General features: G+C 34.3%; 1 long non-coding RNA gene and 1 pseudogene across 2 annotated transcripts in view; both read right to left on the minus strand.

The window, feature by feature from the left end:
- The window catches only part of LOC126598651 (uncharacterized), a 56,855-nt gene that overhangs the window by 34,724 nt on the left and 3,535 nt on the right, over nt 1-18,596 (minus strand). The window lies entirely within an intron of this gene.
- Nucleotides 5,930-15,028, minus strand: LOC126598649 (probable disease resistance protein At4g27220; annotated as a pseudogene).

Here is an 18,596-nt window from a genome sequence, read left to right on the forward strand (position 1 = left end):
AACCCTAAACGTACAAAGGTGAGTGTAGATGGTAAAGTTTTTCATTCTTCCTAGTGTATGTTTTCTCTTTGCTTTTGTAGTTTCTTCGTTCGGTTGAATTTTATTGAAGAACAAACTGTCAATTTTTGTAAAATTAGAAAAATTAGGTTTCTTGTGTCAACGGAAGATTGACAAATCTAATTGCTTTTGCCAATCACTTAGAGGCAAAGCTAATAGTTCTTCAATGCATATTTGAAAAATTAGGGTTTACGGAATAAAGTTTTTCCAATTAGGGTTCACGGAATAAAGTTTTTCTTTCTATGTTTTTATTCATCTTATGTTGGTTTGGTAAGCAATATTAATTTAATTATTTTCAATGTGTAAAAGTAATTGGAAGTTAACTTCCAGAGTAGCACCTTAATCAACAAGGTCCTTCTTCCATTGCTCAAATGCATGATGCTTTGTGTATATATTAACGCCCAACCTTTCTCATGATTGAGTCCAGTTTTCACAACACCCTCTTTATTTGCACATATATATCAATCTTAGGTGTGTCTGTATGTCACTTTTTTTTTTCTATTGTTTTTGTTTATATTTCAGGACAATGTCTAGTTTGACAATTTTAGTGAACTATGGTGGGAGGTGGGCTGACTCAACGTACAAAAATTGCAAAATGAGAGAATTACTTGTTTCAGACAAAATTACTTTGCAGAGCTTCAAAAGAAAGTACATGGTATTGTGAATGTGGACCCAAATGAGTATGAGATAAGTATGAAAGTTATATATAACGCAATGGAAACTACATGGCCTGCAAATATAGTTGATGATGATATGAGGGCATTTATTTTTGAAAACCTTTCGAGGCCTTGGAAGATTCCCTTGTGTGTTACATTAAAGCAGAAAGTATTTTCTTCAGAAGATAATGATGACCCATTACAAACAGGTCTTAACTTTGTTACTCAAGGTGATTTGGAAGATATTGTGCTACATGATTCAGATAACGACTTGGTAAATCAAGAAGTTGAGAATGCATCGTATCATGAAGAATTTGAAATTTTGCCACAGATGGAGTCTGATAATGTGTTCCAAGATAGTGTTGAATTCAATGAGTTGCCTCCTGAAGGGATGGTATGTGATGATGTGCCTGTTAATGTGCAATTTGATGAACCCAGCTCTAACCGATCAAATGTTCACAAGGGTACAAATATTGTACATGAATTAGACAAGGCAGACCTGTACAATTCAGATGGAGATATAGTTGTAGGCCAATTGTACGAGACTAAGGAGGATTTAAAAAAAAAAGTTAGGTATTCATGCTATGAAGAACAATTACGAGTTCAGAGTGAAGAGATGAAGCAAAGAAAGGTTTGAAGTTGGTTGTGTCGGCGATGGATGCAAGTGGAAACTATCCACTTCTAAATTACAACAATCATCATATTTCAAGGTCAGAAAATACATTACTATGCACTCATGCTCATTAGACGTTATAAATCGCCATCATCGACAGGCAAGTAGTTCTCTTATTGGTTAATGCATAAAGTCTAAGTACAAGGGTGTATCACGACTACATAAACCACGTGACATCATAGAAGATATGAGGAAGGACATGGGTGTGAGTATAAGTTATGTGAAGGCTTGGAGAGCTAAGGAACATGCATTGGAGTTGGTTAGGGGATCACCAAAGGAATCTTACTCGTTACTTCCATCTTATTTTGTTGTGTTAGAAGCCAAAAATCCAGGTACGATAACACATATTGAAACAGATGAGAATAATCACTTTTTGTACTGTTTCATGTCACTTGGACCTTGCATAAGAGGATTTAGAAGTGTTATTAGGCCGGTAATAGCAGTTGACGGGACATTTTTAAAGGGTAAATATCTTGGCACTTTGTTTGTTGCCACATGCATGGACGGCAACAAACAAATATACCCTCTAGAATTCGGAGTTGGAGATGCAGAGAATGACGCATCATGGAATTGGTTTTTGACAAAATTACAAGAAGCAATTGGGGAAATTGATGACTTGGTGTTTGTTTCTGATAGACATGAAAGCATTTGGAAGGCTCTCTCAACTGTTTTCCCCAATGCCCATCATGGTGCATGCATATTTCATATAAGTCAAAACATTAGGCATCATTTTAAGCATGAGAGAGCACACAAACTGTATTTTACAGCTGCTAAGGCATATCGAATTCCTGAATTTCATCGTCTTATGACAGAAATATATAAAGTCGACTCTAAGGTGAGTGATTATCTTAATTCGGCTGGATATGAAAAGTGGACTCGTGCGTACTTCGATGGAAAACGGTACAACATCATGACAACAAATATTGTTGAATGTCTTAATGCAATCATCAAAGATACTCGAAAACTACCTATCACACGATTTCTTGAGTATTTAAGAATGAATATTCCCCAGAAGTGGTTTTATGAGCGTCGAACTGAGGCAGCCAAAATGAATACACATTTGACAAATTGGGCAGACAAATTAGTGCGAGAAAATAACAAGCAAGGATTATCATTACAGGTATTTTGAATTCACTTAAATAGATTTTAGTTCAATTTGTCTATTTAATTTTGGTACACTTTCATTTGTTCTCAAGTTTTTAAACTATTTTTACCGATTCTTGTATCCCATCTGTAGCTTTATCCATCACTGCCATGTTTAGTAAAGAATAAATGTATGTTTGCAATGTAAAAGGCTAAAGTAAAAAAAAAAAAAAAACTAGGCTTTGACAAGAAAAAAGTTAAAAACCATATCTTGTGAACTTCAACGTAATTGCTGCTATGGTTTTATATAATTGCCTTTGTAGTTTTATGCAGCAGTTCAGGGTATTCATCCTTCATCCACTTCTCTTACAGATCACTAATTGCGAATTGCTTTTGTGCGGAATATTTTTTTTGGTTGTTTAGTTCTTTTGTTTGAGTAATATATATGTATGTGAACATGTAGGTATCGCCCATTGCAACTTACTCATTTCATGTATATGATGGATCTCGTATTGAAGTTGTGAATTTAGAGGAAAAGAGTTGCACATGCCTACAATTTGATCTTGACCAACTCCCTTGCTCACATGCTTGTGCTACATGTAGACACCGACAATTGTCATGTTATCCTATGTGTTCTCATTATTATACTACAAACTCCTTGGTCATTGCCTATGCAGAAGCTATATGGCCAGTTGGTGATCAAACTGATTGGATAGTAACTGATGATGTGAGTGAAAGAATTGTCCTACCACCAATTACACGAAGATATGGTAGGCGCAAAGGAAAGAGGATCCCATCACGTGGAGAAGAAAAATCAACTCGAAAGTGTTCAAAATGTGGTTCAAATGGCCATTATAAACAAACTTGTAGGAATCCCGTTCAACTTTATCCAACTTTGTAGAACCCTTTTAAATTGGAGTTTTATGAATAAATATTTTCTTTTGATCATTTTATTGTTTATTTTGGTTGTACATACAATTCTTTAAATTTCCGACGATTAAAAATAATTACTTTTATTTCTTTACTCTAATAGTTCACTTTTATAACATACTAAAGTGTTTTCTGTGAACCATGTGAGAAAGAAATGTTTCCTTGATTATCTATTAAAATAAAATTGAGAGAAAATTTTTGCTCTTCGTTTGGAAAAGAAAAGAAAAAAAAAAGGAGAAAGTTTTAGTTAGAGATTATAGCATAAGAAGTGTTAAGTCTAACAATTAGTTATTTATATAAATTAAGGGTAGTTATGTCTATTTAAGTGAGATTTTGAATATATATATGAAAGTTTTTATAAAAACTGATATTTTTGAAATTAAGGGTTAATTTTTTGTTATATTTGATAAATTCCCATTGGAAAGACTGTTAAAATGTGGTACGAAATTAGGAATTAATATATTAATGTCAGACTTTCATAAACAACTGAAAACAGATGAAGTTTAGTCAAAGAATATTGGTAGCTAGTGGCTACGTAAGTCTCCCATTATAGCAAAGAAACTTGAGACAACATTTCCAAATTATCAATTATAAATTGAAACACAAGAATATAACCAACCTCAATCACAAATAAGCAAACACTAATAATGCGAATTTAGAAACAAACAATAATAATCGCAATCAAAACTAATTATACACAAAATAAGCAACATAAATAGTATTTTTGGAATGAAATTCTGGTGCAACAAATGACTTTTTATTGGTTTGTACATATGCTAGTAAACGAATAGTTGAAGCCACAACCTTCTTTAAACTGTTGTCCTGCATGCATTGGAAAATATCAGGAATCAATGAAATTGAAATAAGTTGAAACGTTTATGCTTATTGTATATGTGTTTCGGGAAATAGCGGCTTAAGGCTAAATTAATTTTAAGGTTATTCCAATATTATTGTGGAATCTAATAAAGCTAGGTTTTCTCTTGAGGCCGTTGCTAATCCAAAAAGCATTTTCCTCACATCTTAATTGCTATTGGGTACCTCGAAAAAATGATTCAGGTAGCAGACAGGGGTTCGACGATCCAAACCGTTTAATTTTTAAGTATTAATATATGTTTGTATATATTCTATAAAACATGGATAGAATAATTTTTTGAGTACTATATAGATAATTTTCATCATTTTTTACCAAAACTAAAGATGTTGGAGATGGAAACATGCTAACCTTTGTGATTGATCAATCAATTGTGTTCGTCATCTTCATTCTCGAATACGTCTTCATCCTTCCTATAATAGAAATAAAAGACATGTTTTCTTGAGATATAATTGAGTTTTTTTAATTACTTAAATACACTTTAGTGTGAACATACGCACATATATACATGGTATTTGACTAAATTTTGAGAGCACTTTTGTGAAACTAAATATGAACTGTTGATTACGCTTTGCCTAAATTAGTAGTTGAAATATTCGTGGTATTTGCCATATTATTATGCTTTTAGTTCGAAACCAGAACCTATTTGTTGGTTGACTAACTAGAAATTTCAGATCGAGCATAAATACTTCAGTATAAATTATCAACCTGCCTATTTTTCAGTCCTTATTGACAAATAATAAAAAAAAAATCGGTCCTTAGTAAAAACATGGGGCTTTTAGATCCAGGTCCAAAAATATAGAGTATTTTTAGAAGTGACTCCAGTTATCTAATTATATGTTTTTATTTCTTTTATACTCCTTTTATATTTTCTAAAAATATTAAAAATCAATTAAAATCTTTTAATATTATGCATTTTTCAACTCCAAAATATCTAATTAATATCTTATAAACAAAAAAATAATAATAATATACTAACATAAATCTATCTGCAAAACATTCTACCCTAAGTCAAGTAGCAAAATATATGAATGTATATTATACCTATAAGTGAGATATGAAACCTAACTAAAAGGTAGAAAAAAAACATAATATACCTACAAGCAAGACACATTAATCTGGTGACAGGTTGACTATGAAAAAAAATCTGTCATATAGGTAGATAAATACAATTAACCTATGATATAGGTTGATTATAAAAATAAAATAAAAATCTATAAATGGGTTAAAACAGGAGGAAGAACAAGAAATAACAAAAAATATATATAAAAATAGATAATCAAAGAGATAATTGGGAAGAAATTTGATTTTTACAATAAGTTTTTTCTTTTAAAAAATAATTATTGATAATTAAATAATTAAATTTAAAGAATTGAACTTATTTTAATAAATTGGACCATTCCTACTATTGGCTCAAAAAATTAGAGTTATATAAAGTTTCCCCTAAAAACATTAGAATTCCCACGCATGCATCAAGAATTGCAAGAGTTGGAACAAACAGCTTGAAACATTACCGTAGTCTTGGAAAGCTTATATATTGACATCATTGTTTAGGAGAAACTATGTGTCCACAACTGAAAGAGACCCCTATACTGCTGGTTCACCATGAGCCCCCTTCACCAACTCCAATATAGGAGGATGTCCCATAGGTTGTATATTGATGATGCGGTCTTCCGGGTAGACACAAAAGTGATTGGAAATTAGAAACCTTAAATTAAAGCGTACCTTGTGTAGTAAATATTCCTTAGAGTGGCATTGAGGTCCTCAATCCATTCAGCCACTCCCAACGCGGTGCGTACTTGCAATCGGGGATGTGTGTCAACAAGCTTAGGAGCAAATAGCCTTAAGTTTTGGACCTTAATAACCTCCAATAACTCCAAAGACGCCAACTTCAGAGTATAAGCTTCACCACAAAAATACTTCAGGTTTGGCAGACTTTCAAGCTTGATGGACTTCACTTTAGGTAATGTAATTATTTCATCAGTTTCTTCTTCTGCGGCAATGATTTCTTCCATCTGCTCACAGTTCTTAACTTCTATGTCCTCTATACTCACAAGCAGTTTGACTATGGACGACAAAAACAAGTATTTCAACTGGTAGCAACAATCGACCTGCAACGATATCAAGTTTCCAAAACTGCTTCCTGTGAACATCGGTTGTGAACTACCCGTCTCCCAAATACGCGTTAAACTCGGCAACTTATGTAACCGCAAGGACCTCAATTTATTGAATGCTTCAACAGAGTGACTACTTTCTTCATGCTTCGGTCCCTTGAGTTGGAAAATCACTTCCATTGAATCACAGTCACTTACAGCAAGATTTTCGAGATTATCAATATCATTTGAGTCCTCAAGATTAGTTGGTGTAACCTAGAAAATTAAACATGATCAACAACAAGATACAATACTAATTAAAGATTGTACTTATAGAGGTTAATTGAACCTGATTTAAAAGCTTACCTCCAGATTGATTAGACGTGGCAATATTATTTCAATAGAGCGGGGGGCATTTGCTCTTGAATATGGTGTGCATCCACATCCAGCAGGGCACCAATTTGATGAACGTGTTGGAGAAGTGCTGAAATCATGACTTGTTGAATCCTTCTCAAACTTATTATCCAACTTCTTTCTTTGTAGAATTACAGCACCCAATGTCTTCAATTTATCACATTTTTTCACATGCATATTTTTTGTGGATGACCATAAAAATGTAAATCCCTCTGGACAAAGACTTGTGAGACGAGGCAGGTCTACTAGTTCAAATGTGTTCAGTTTTGGAAACAAAATCATGTCTTTTGTTGCCTCTTCTTCATTTTCCTCTATGTTTCTGACTATAGTTACCATGCCCAGACTATTGAACTAAACATGGTAAATACCAATATTAAACTAAACATGGTAAATACCAAAAATATATATGACAATATTTGAGAATTTCTTATATCTTCATTAATCTCCAAAGTGGAGTATATATAGGAGTTACAATTGGTATTACATATGTACTTCACCAATGTGGGACAATAAACTACTATTTACACTTTAACTAATATATAACTCGCAACACTTCCCCTCAAGTTGGTGCAAAGATGTCACGCATGCCCAACTTTTTAAGCGAGTTGGAAAACACACTATTAGACACAACCTTAGTAAGAGCATCAGCAAGTTGATCTTCATATCTCACAAACGGAAACATAATAATTTCAGCATCCAACTTTTCCTTAATGAAATGTCGATCAATCTCCACATGTTTTGTTCGATCATGTTGCACTAGATTATGAGCAATCTCAATAGCAGCCTTATATCACAATGAAGTTTCATAGCACCTTTGGGGTTAAACCCAAGATCTCTCAACAATTTTTTCAACCACAACAACTCACATACACCATGCGACATACCACAAAACTCAGCTTCTGCACTTGACCTAGCCACCACTTTTTGTTTCTTACTTCTCCAAGTAACTAAATTACCACCCACAAATGTAAAGTATCCAGATGTAGATCGTCAATCAGTGATAGAACCTGCTCAATCTGCATATGTATACCCTTCGACATTCAAATGACCATTCTTGGAGAAAAACAGGCTTCTGCCATGAGCCATCTTCAAGTATCTCAAAATACGAGTTACTGCATCCATATGAGCTTCACTAGGTGAGTGCATAAACTGACTTACCACACTAACTGCATAAGCAATGTCATGGCGAGTGTGAGACAAATAAATTAATCTTCCTACAAGCCTCTGATACCGTTCCTTATGAGTAGGAACTTGATCTAGAAATAAGCCCAGACGATGATTCTGCTCAATCGGGGTATCAACAGGTTTGCAATCTAGCATACCTGTTTCAGCTAACAAATCAAGAACATATTTCCGTTGAGACAGAAAAATACCATGCTTGGATCGTGCAACCTCGATTCCAAGAAAATACTTCAATTCACCCAATTCTTTCATCTCAAACTCAGTAGCTAGGTACTTTTGAAGATGTTGTATCTCCTTCTGATCATCACCAGTCACTATCATGTCATCAACATAAATAATCAATGCAGTTAGCTTACCATTTTGTCGCTTTAGAAACAAAGTATGATCTGAATGACTCTGGATATACCCAAACTTCTTCATTGAACTTGTAAACCTCTCAAACCACGCTCTAGGAGATTGTTTCAAACCATACAAAGCCTTTCGTAACCTGCATACAACACCTTTTCCAGGAGATGTTCCAATACCATGTGGGAGATCCATATACACTTCCTCCTTAAGATCACCATGAAGGAAAGCATTCTTAACATCAAACTGCAACAGAGGCCAATCCTAGTTTGCTGCTAAGGACAGAAGAACACGCACAGTATTAAGTTTGGCAACAGGAGCAAATGTCTCTTGATAGTCTACCCCATAGGTTTGAGTATAACCCTTAGCAACTAATGTAGCTTTATACCAGTCAATAGAACCATCTGCTTTGTGCTTGATTATAAACACTCATCTACATCTAACGGTTTGTTTTCTGTTTGGTAAAGGAACCAAATCCCAGGTAGAATTCTTTTCCAAAGCTTCCATCTCAACTTGCATGGCATTAACCCACTTAGGGTCAGACAAGGTATCTTGCAATTTTGTTGGAATTGATACACTAGATAGCTGACATATGTAAGATGCATATGGTTTGGATAAACGATGAGTAGACACATAATTGTTGATAGGATATTTGGCTTTGGCATGCATATCAGGCTCATATTGTACTTTAGGTTTTCCACGATTAGCTCGTGGAGGCAACTGATAAGTAGAAGAATCGTCAGAATTTACCTCATGTATGCCACCATCTTGTACCAAACTGTTAGAAGAATCACCATTGGACGAACCATCATCAGGCAACTCGTTAGACATATCAGCAGCAGGCAACCGATCATTAGAAGGCAATTCGTCAGACATACTAACAAGCAACTCGCTGGGCACATCTGATCTATCGTCAGTAGAAATAGTTTCGGGAATAATAGGTGACCGATCACTATTTGTAGTCGACTGATCAGTATCACGCAACATAATAAGTGATGTTCCCAACTCTGCTTGTAACACATCATCCATACCATTTCTTCGAATCTGCACTTTACTCCCCCTCTCCCCCTGAAGTGGAGAGTCGGAAGAGGGCTTCACAAAATACGAAACTTCCTCATGGAAGGTGACATCCATGGTAATATAAGTTTTTTGAGTCGAAGGATGATAACACTTATAGCCTTTCTGATTGTTAGCATACCCAATAAAGACACACCGAAGAGCACATGCATCAAGTTTACTCCGCTGATGAGAGTAGACATGCATATACGCAATACATCCAAACACTTTCGGAGGAAGCTTTGATACAGAAACAAGATAAACATGTTGTTGTAGCACATCCAACGGTGTTTGAAAATCAAGAACCCTACTTGGAACACGATTGATCAAATACATAGCAGCCAAAACAGCATGACCCCACAAATGATTAGGAACACATTTATCCAACATCAAGGAGCAAGCAACTTCCATTATTTGACGATTCTTCCGTTCGGACACACCATTTTGTTGGGGTGTAAATGGAGTAGTCGTCTGGTGAATAATACCATGATCACGGAAAAAACATGCCAAAGTGTGATTCACATGTTCTCCCCCGTTATCAGACCTGAAGACCTTAACTTTGGTCTGAAACTGAGTAGACACCATTGTACAAAATTCTTGAAGAAGTAACGGAACATCACTCTTATTCTTCATCAAGAACACCCAAGTTAACCGAGTATAATCATCAATAAAAGTAACAAACCAACGGAATCTATTAGAAGTAACTTTCGCTGGACCCCACACATCAGAATGTATCAAATCAAATGGCAAAGTAGCTTTAGAATCACTTACAGGAAATGAAGCACGATGACTCTTAGCCATTACACATGTTTCACACTTGAACTCTGAATCACTGCAAGTACGAAACAAAGAAGGAAATAGATGTTTCATATAACTGAATGCTGGATGTTCCAATCGTTGATGCCACAACCAAATTTGATGTCTGTCATCCACTTTAGCACTTAAAACTTGATGATTATTTGAACCAAAAACAACAGTATCCTCCATAATCAAGATGTACAAACCCCCTATTCTTTTACCATGACCAATTATCTTCTGACTTTGAATATCTTGAAAATAACAATACGTAGGGTAGAAGTGAGCAGAACAATATAACGTATCAAGATGTTTTCCTACCGACAAAAGATTGCATTTAAGATCAGGAACAAGTAAAGCACGGACCAATGATAAGGTTTGAGTCAGAGAGATAGTGCCTTCACCCTTCACAGGAGAACGTGCTCCATTTGCACTAGTAACATACGGATCACAAACATAGTCACATAATTCATCAAACACTCTAGGGTCACTAGTCACATGATCAGTGGCCCCAGTATTGATTTTTTTTTTTTATACGAAGGAAATCACGAAAATTGTGGGCACAAAATTAAAGCACACAGGTCACCAAGAGCAAACTGCTCTGATGCCATATTGAACTAAACATGGTAAATACCAAAAATATATATGACAATATTTGGGAATTTCTTATATCTTCATTAATCTCCAAAGTGGAGTATATATAGGAGTTACAATTGGTATTACATATGTACTTCACCAATGTGAGACAATAAACTACTATTTACACTCTAACTAATATATAACTCGCAACACGGATATGATGATATCTTAACCTCTTCAAGATTCAAAAGTTTCCCAGCAATTATAAGCAAGAACACATATTCTAGAGAACACCATTTTATTTCCAAATATCTCAAATTTTGGAAGGCCTGAAATCCAAACGGAATGTTTTTCCACAAGTGTGTAAATGAACAACAGATTATCACCAACTTACGTAACTAAAAAAATATTGGAACTACCTGCCCATCCATAACTATATGGCTTTTCAGATCAAATAGCACGCCTTTATGTTTCATATATACCATATTTACCTCTTCTATACTTTGTAACCATGAAATGCACTTTGATGGAAATATTGATTTTTCAAATATTCCTGCAAATTGATGCTCAACCCTTGCCGTTGTTACCTGGAAAAAAAAAAAAAAAACTTCATTTTAATCCTTAAAAAAGATGAGTCTTAGACAACCTTGTGTAAGATCAAAATCCAATTTTAGTCCCTAGTACATTTAATCATCTATTTTATTAGTTATATTTTGATGTTTTATTTATCTTTTTACTTTTATTTTAACGTATTAATTACATTTAAATTTAATTTTTATTTCATTCATCATAATATATTTTAATGTCTACATTTAGGCAACTAATTTTTTTATAAGATATATTCCAATAACAATTTTGTATGTTCTTCATTTTGGTACATTAATATATTTGAATATTTCAGTATATTCATTGATACAAATATATATGTACATTAATACAATATAATGCATTTCAGTACGTACATTTTGATACACACATTTGAGTATTGACTTTTAGGTAGATTATTTCAATATAGTATATTTCGGTACATACATTTCGGTATGTACATTTTGGTATGTACATTTCGGTATTGACATTTAGGTATATTAATTCAATATAATACATTTCGGTACATACATTTAGGTTTGTTATAATATATTTCGTACAATCATGTAGGTTCAAATATTTTGGTACAAAAACAAAAAGTCAATTTTATATATTTCAACACAATCATTTATACTTATGTATTTATATATTTTTGTATCACAAATTTCTTTTAATATTTTCTCATTTACGTTCATTTATAATTAAAGAACTAAATATGTGCATATTAATAAAATTAAAATTTAATGTGGAGAGATTAAATAAAAATACACATTAAATAACAAAAATTGAATATAAATTTTAATAAAAATACATTTTAAGGGATTAAATTGAATATGTAATCTAGTACCAGGTTTTTTTTTAATTTTAATTTTTTGCAAGAACTAATGTTCAAAAACCCAAAAAAACAATCATTGTCAGTCAAACAAAAGTTATAGACCAATTTAAGCGTCAGGAAGCAATTTCCTGGGACATACCTTCTTGGTTTGGCTTGGAAGAAACCAACGAAACTATCTAGACGTTGGAGTGTCAATTTGGTTAATTTTTGGAAAGCTATCATATCAACTGCCTTCTCATGTTTCCTCTGCTGCTTCGAGACAATTTCTTCCATTTGATCACAGCTGCTAATAACTAAGTTCTAGAGTTGTACCAAGTTTCTCGCTACTAATAGTGAAAATGCATATTTTAAGACAATACAATATTTCAATTCAAGGGATCTTAAAGCTCTCCGGAAGTTGGTTGTTAGGGCATATTGCTTTCAGTTTCAGCATCCACCTAACACAAATTGTATGTATGCGAGGAAAGAGTGTCTGTTGGGTCCCACTTGTTCCATTTGCAAGATACTCGGTATTTGGACAATCTTCAAGTGATAAAACTTTCAAGTGTTGAATCCCCTCTTGGTCTAAATCAGTGAGGACATACAAATTCTTAACATGGCGCAATTTCAAGCTTTCAGATTTTTTCACCAAAAGTCTAACTGTTTGACTCTCTACAACTCCCTTGCATCACTTGTATCAATCACCAACTTATTTTCGAATGCACAATGTACTCGTCGTTCACGCTTCTTTTTTCTTATCAAGTCAGGTTGGGTTTCCAAGTGTATATGGAATCTTATTGTTAGGCTTTTCAAGACTACGTCTTTTGGAAACAAGTGGATGGCATTGGGTATATGTACGGCTAGAAACTTCAAATGATCAGACAGAGACATATCACCTCAGAAATACTTGCCATCCCCTTATCTTCTCCTCCTGTTTCAAGTTCCCATCCATCAAAAACTATTAAGCATGTACAACTCTTCAAGTTTACATAAGCTGGATAAGATACCATTTGGAATCAGCTGAAGACCAGTGCAATTTGTCATATCTAACAACCTTAATTTTTTAAGTTGTCCAAATTCCCTGGGCAACTCACGCATGGAATCACAACCACGAAAGCTGAAGATTTCTAAATTCTCCAAATCCCCAATAATATCAGTAGACAAGCCATAGAAAATAGAATTATCTAGACACAAGGTCCGCAGGTTCTTCAGTACTCCTGGTGATCTTGATGAGTCAAAGTTATACATTTCTACCAAAGCTGAAACCTTCAGTTCTTTCATCGCAGTACAAATGATGTCCATGCTACCTTCTGAAAAACGTCCATTCATCGTCTGTAGAAGCTCAAGTTTTGGGCATTTCAAACTAACTGGAATCTCCAAATTGCCAACAAGTGAGATTGTAGTGTAATGGTCACATGTAGCTAAATTTGGCCACCCATTATTTTTAGCATGACTTCTTACCAGAAATCCATGTGGATCTCTTGAAGCAATCGATATGGCAACATCGCGAACTACGTCATGCATTTTTGTAGCCTCCCTCATGCTACTATCTAGCAATAAAAACCTTCTTTGTAATTTGTCAACCAAAGAATACACTCTATTTCTTGCTTCTTCAAAAGTAACGTTGCTGCTAAAATATCCTCGACCCCACCCATATTGAACCAAATACTCAATTGGAATATCATAATCTTCTGGAAATAAACAACAAAGTAAAAGACATGACCTGGCTTCATCACTCTCCTATCTATCATAACTCCATTTTATGCTAGAATAAACTTTGCCGTCTAGTCCAGGGATGCTCTCTGGGATAGACTTTCGCAACTGATTAAGGGCATCAACCCATTCATGCTTCTTTTTCCTTTTTTGGGCTCTTCCAACAGTTACTATAGCAACAGGTGAACCTCCACATTCATTCACAACTTCTTTTGCAATGGAACGTAAATCAGGATCATCGAAGGATTCACCTACCGTTTCTCTAAAAAGCTCCCATGATTCTTCTGTTGTTAAAATTGGGACTACAATAAGTTGTTGACTTCCCATCCTGTTGCAAACTTCCAAATCTCGTGATGTCAACAAAATTTTGCACCCTTTATGAGTATCTCCACAAGGAAGTCCTATAGCCTCAAAATCAAGCTCTGTCCATACATCATCTAATACAATCAGGATCCTCTTTATTTCTATGAGTCTCCTATGTAGCCTTCGTGCTCTTCCGGACTCGGATTCCTCCTCAAATTTCAAACCTATTTCCTGTGCACTTTCCGACTGGATCATCCTAGTACTTGGACTTTGAGACACAGTTGCCATTACAATTTTATCAAACAGGTTCAGTTTATCCAGTCTTTTGACGATTTCTTTCACCATTGTGGTTTAACCCACACCCCCATTCAACAAATCCCAATCATTCTTACTTCTTCCCTCTTCAAACCCTCTATCAGTTCATTCATGTTTACCATTCTAGACTTAAAATCCTTAAAACCTTCTTTGAATGCTGACCATATCTCTGGTGGAGGTGCAGGTTGGACCACATTTTCAAATGTTCCTTCGTTTTGGAGCTGAAGAACATCTCTTGTAATCTTAGAGGCTTTCCGACTCAAGCTCCATCGATACATACATCTCCTTTTCTTGTTAATTTCATCCTCAAAATGCGACACTTTTTGGATCATGTTGTTCACATTCTTTAGCCAACTATGGACATCAGGTTTGATACTTTCACCGTTCCTTTTGGCAGCATTTACCAATCCTTTCACTACATCTCTCTTCTCAAAAAGCTTGTTTATCTCACCCCTCAAGATTTTGTAGGTTGGAATGGTAATTAATCAAATAGCCAAACTGTTTTCCTATTGGTGTGACCAAGCACTCTCGAATTTTTTAGGCAATTGAAATTAGAATTTCCATTTCCTTCTGAAATCAAAGACTACGGCTAGAGTGCTCCTCTTTATTGGTAGCTTTTGTAGGTCTTATGCTCAGCGCTCTAATGCCTGAAACCAAAGAATAACTACCCAAACACAACATTAATAATCAGATATTTTTGTCCTGTTTAAATCTAAGTTGTATTTTATTTTTACTTTTATTTTATCAAAGGTGGAGTTGGGATACGAATTTTGGACCCTTTCACCACTTAAATTGTTTTTACACTTGACGAACAATTAGCTAGGATCGTTAGAAACCAATTACAAAGACCTACCAAACATCCATGATTTTTAATAACTTTCTAATAATTATTATGGTTTTAATAATCATAGTATTGTCTGAGGTGGTAATGGTAATTAGCTTGAAAGTGCTTAAGGATCAAGATTGGCTTTTAGATGAGACAAGAAATTATTGCCTGAACATTGTTGTGGGATTAAAAATTGTAAAAATCATTATGTCAATTGAAGATGAGGATCTTACTCTGCTTTTCCACTAAAATGAGGAACCATGGTAAGCACCTGCGGTGATAGATGCATGTTCCCTTCAACATTAGGTTGTAAGGCAATACAAGACGGAAATAAGATGTTCTTAGGCTGGACTTATCCCGCATCGGGACTCTAGGATTGACTATTTCGTCAGCCATTTTTGGTTTGGACTTAGCTAGCTGCCCTCGCGCTTGTTTCAAATTGCGTAAAGTTGATCAATGGGAAGAATCGCTAGATGGAGTGAGCGTCTTCCTTGAATGCACTACAAAACCAACAAAGAAACTTTAGAAACTACGCACAAAAGATTATGCAATAAGATAAAACAATGATAAATAACTAAAAGTAATTAAAATAAAAATGATGACTCTTAAACTACAACTAACTAAGAAGAGAAGGGAAAAAAATGACCTTAGAAATACAAATTCTAGACATCAATTAAGGGACAATCCCCAACAACGGTGCCAAAAACTTGTTATGCATTTAGCAACCTAAATATTAAGCTACTAATTGCACGTTTTAAACTCGCAAGTGCACAAGATCAAACACATAGTATAGAAGCAAGTACGAGATCATTCCCACTAGGATTGCACTAATATGTATCTAGAGTATGATTCCTAACAATTTAAATTAATTAATTCACAAAACTAGCAAATATGCAAGGTTTAACAAAATAGTTTGCGATGTCTTAAGTTTAAGTATAAAAACACATTATAAAGAACGTAGGCAAATAAAAGTAATTAGCAATAAGGGTTTTGAAAAACGATGTTTGAACGGTTAGGACTTTGACTTCCATCTCTAACCTTTTTCGCCTAAACAACCGATATACACTATGATACAAAACATATTTTTGATGCTTTACGTTTGTCAACCTAAAGGCATGATATCTACTCCTTAAGCTATTGATTTCCCTAAACAGCGAATTAGGCATGGGTGTTTACATTAACTCTTTTCATTCTCGAAGTATTTAGCATGGTATCTACTAAGTTGCACTCCGAGAAAGATAATACAATGGAAATCGACAAACACACGAATCCTAGAACATGGTATCTATTCCGGTTATCCATGATAATGAATTCCAAGAACCGTAACTAGTTCTCTTGTTACTCGGCATAGGTACAAGACTCGATCATCCAAATTTACCCACGAAACAAGCTCAATTACAAAGCTATTCTATGGTGATCAATCATAAAATAACTCAACAAGATTGGAATCAAAACTGGAATTAATCACTAAAGCATCAACAAATTGTCTTGTAACAAAAGTGCATCAAAAATACTCAAGGAAACATGATTAGAACTTCAACCAAGTCCCAACTATGAAATATGGTTACTCATGATCTAAATGGAAAGTAAAGATAAACAAAACAGGAAGTAAAAGGAGAAGAAGAAACCATTCAATGACGAATTGCTGAATGGTGCTCTGGTCCTTCATTTTTCTCCATTATGATGTGGGTTGTTCTTTCTCTGTTTTTTATATCTCACGCCCCCTGCTAGTCTGATTAGGGATCCTCCTTCATTCTCCTTCTAGTTGTAATCGACAAGGCAATTAGCCTTCTTTTTTCATTCTAATTCAATGGGCTTTAAAGTCCAATCTTATTAGTCTTCTTATTTATTTCCTTCCAAACTTGTTGGCTTCTTCCAACTGGTTAAAACTCCTAATAAAAAGGAATTTTAACCCTCCTTTAATCTGCCAAGTTGATAACAATTGTAGAAAACTTTGTATGCGCGTTTAGCCCGACATTCATGTACTAAAACTTCCGTAACTCTCTCAAGAAAAATGATATTCAAGAACCGTAAAATTCTATGGAAAATAGACATCCATGGATTTCCAAACATATATGGCACATCTCCTGGTTCTTCCCGAGTCAATACAGTTTAATCGACGAACTCGACTGCTTTGCACAAGCTGTGTTGATGACATAGGATTGTAAAAGCCTTTTATAGCTCCTTTTGCACTCTTTGCTTGTTACAACCTACAAAACACAAATATAATGTAAAACCTATGTAGAAGAGTAAAACAAAAGTGTAAACAAGGTGAATTATTATATATATAATAGTGAATTTACAAGCATAACACCTGTTATGACCCGTTAAGAAAAATATTATTTTTTCTTAAATTTGCACATACCACATTGCTACATAAATATTACTTCAAAACATTAAAACTCATTTGTCGTTAAGTACTACATCTACACTCCAAAATAAGAGCTTAATAAAAAAGCATCAATACAGTGCTAGTCTACTACAAAATATCAAATTTGCAAGGATATGCAAAATGAAGGAGTTTTTCTTTTCAAGATTGTGAAGCATTTCTCAGAAGTTAAATCTCAAAGCTTGCATATTATTCCTTTTACAAAATCCTTCAATTTTCATCGATCATCATGGGGAAATTATATTGGAATTTTGGCTTGGTCTATTGCCTTCAAGAGTTATGTTGATGATGTTTTCAGTAAGGTATTCCACATCAGAACTCTCTTCCGCATAAACTAAGTATAGAAAAACCAAACATTAAAAGTCATTCAAATTATGAGAAGTATACCAAAATAACTATGAAAAGAAATAAAACAATAGTATTATACCACATAAAAATATATTACCTCCTTTTTCCAAAGAGCCAATCTCGTGTGCACAACAAAGCTTTAACTGATTCTAGCAACAATGAACTACGATACTGATCTAGTACTCTACCCCCAATACTAAATGCAAATTCTGATGCAATAGTTGAAATGGGAATTGTAAACACATCTCGTGCTAACTGAGAAAGTATTAGATAATGAAAACTCTTCATTTGCCACCAAGAAAAAACATATATGTCTAATGTACAATGGACGGATAGTCTGGAGAGATCGAGAGTGAATGAGAGAGAAGGATAGTTTGGGCTCCAATGTAATGGACAATGGAGGGTTAAGATTAAATCTTAGCCGATCCAATGGTCATCAAATTAATTTAGTGTGTGTGTGTGTGTATATATATAATTGTTATAATTTTTTAGGAGTATAAATAATCTATATATATATATATATATATAATTATTATAGTATTTTTTAGGGGTATATAAAATTATTAAAT

This window comes from Malus sylvestris, chromosome 14, assembly GCF_916048215.2.
Source record: "Malus sylvestris chromosome 14, drMalSylv7.2, whole genome shotgun sequence".
NCBI classification, from domain to species: Eukaryota; Viridiplantae; Streptophyta; class Magnoliopsida; order Rosales; family Rosaceae; genus Malus; species Malus sylvestris.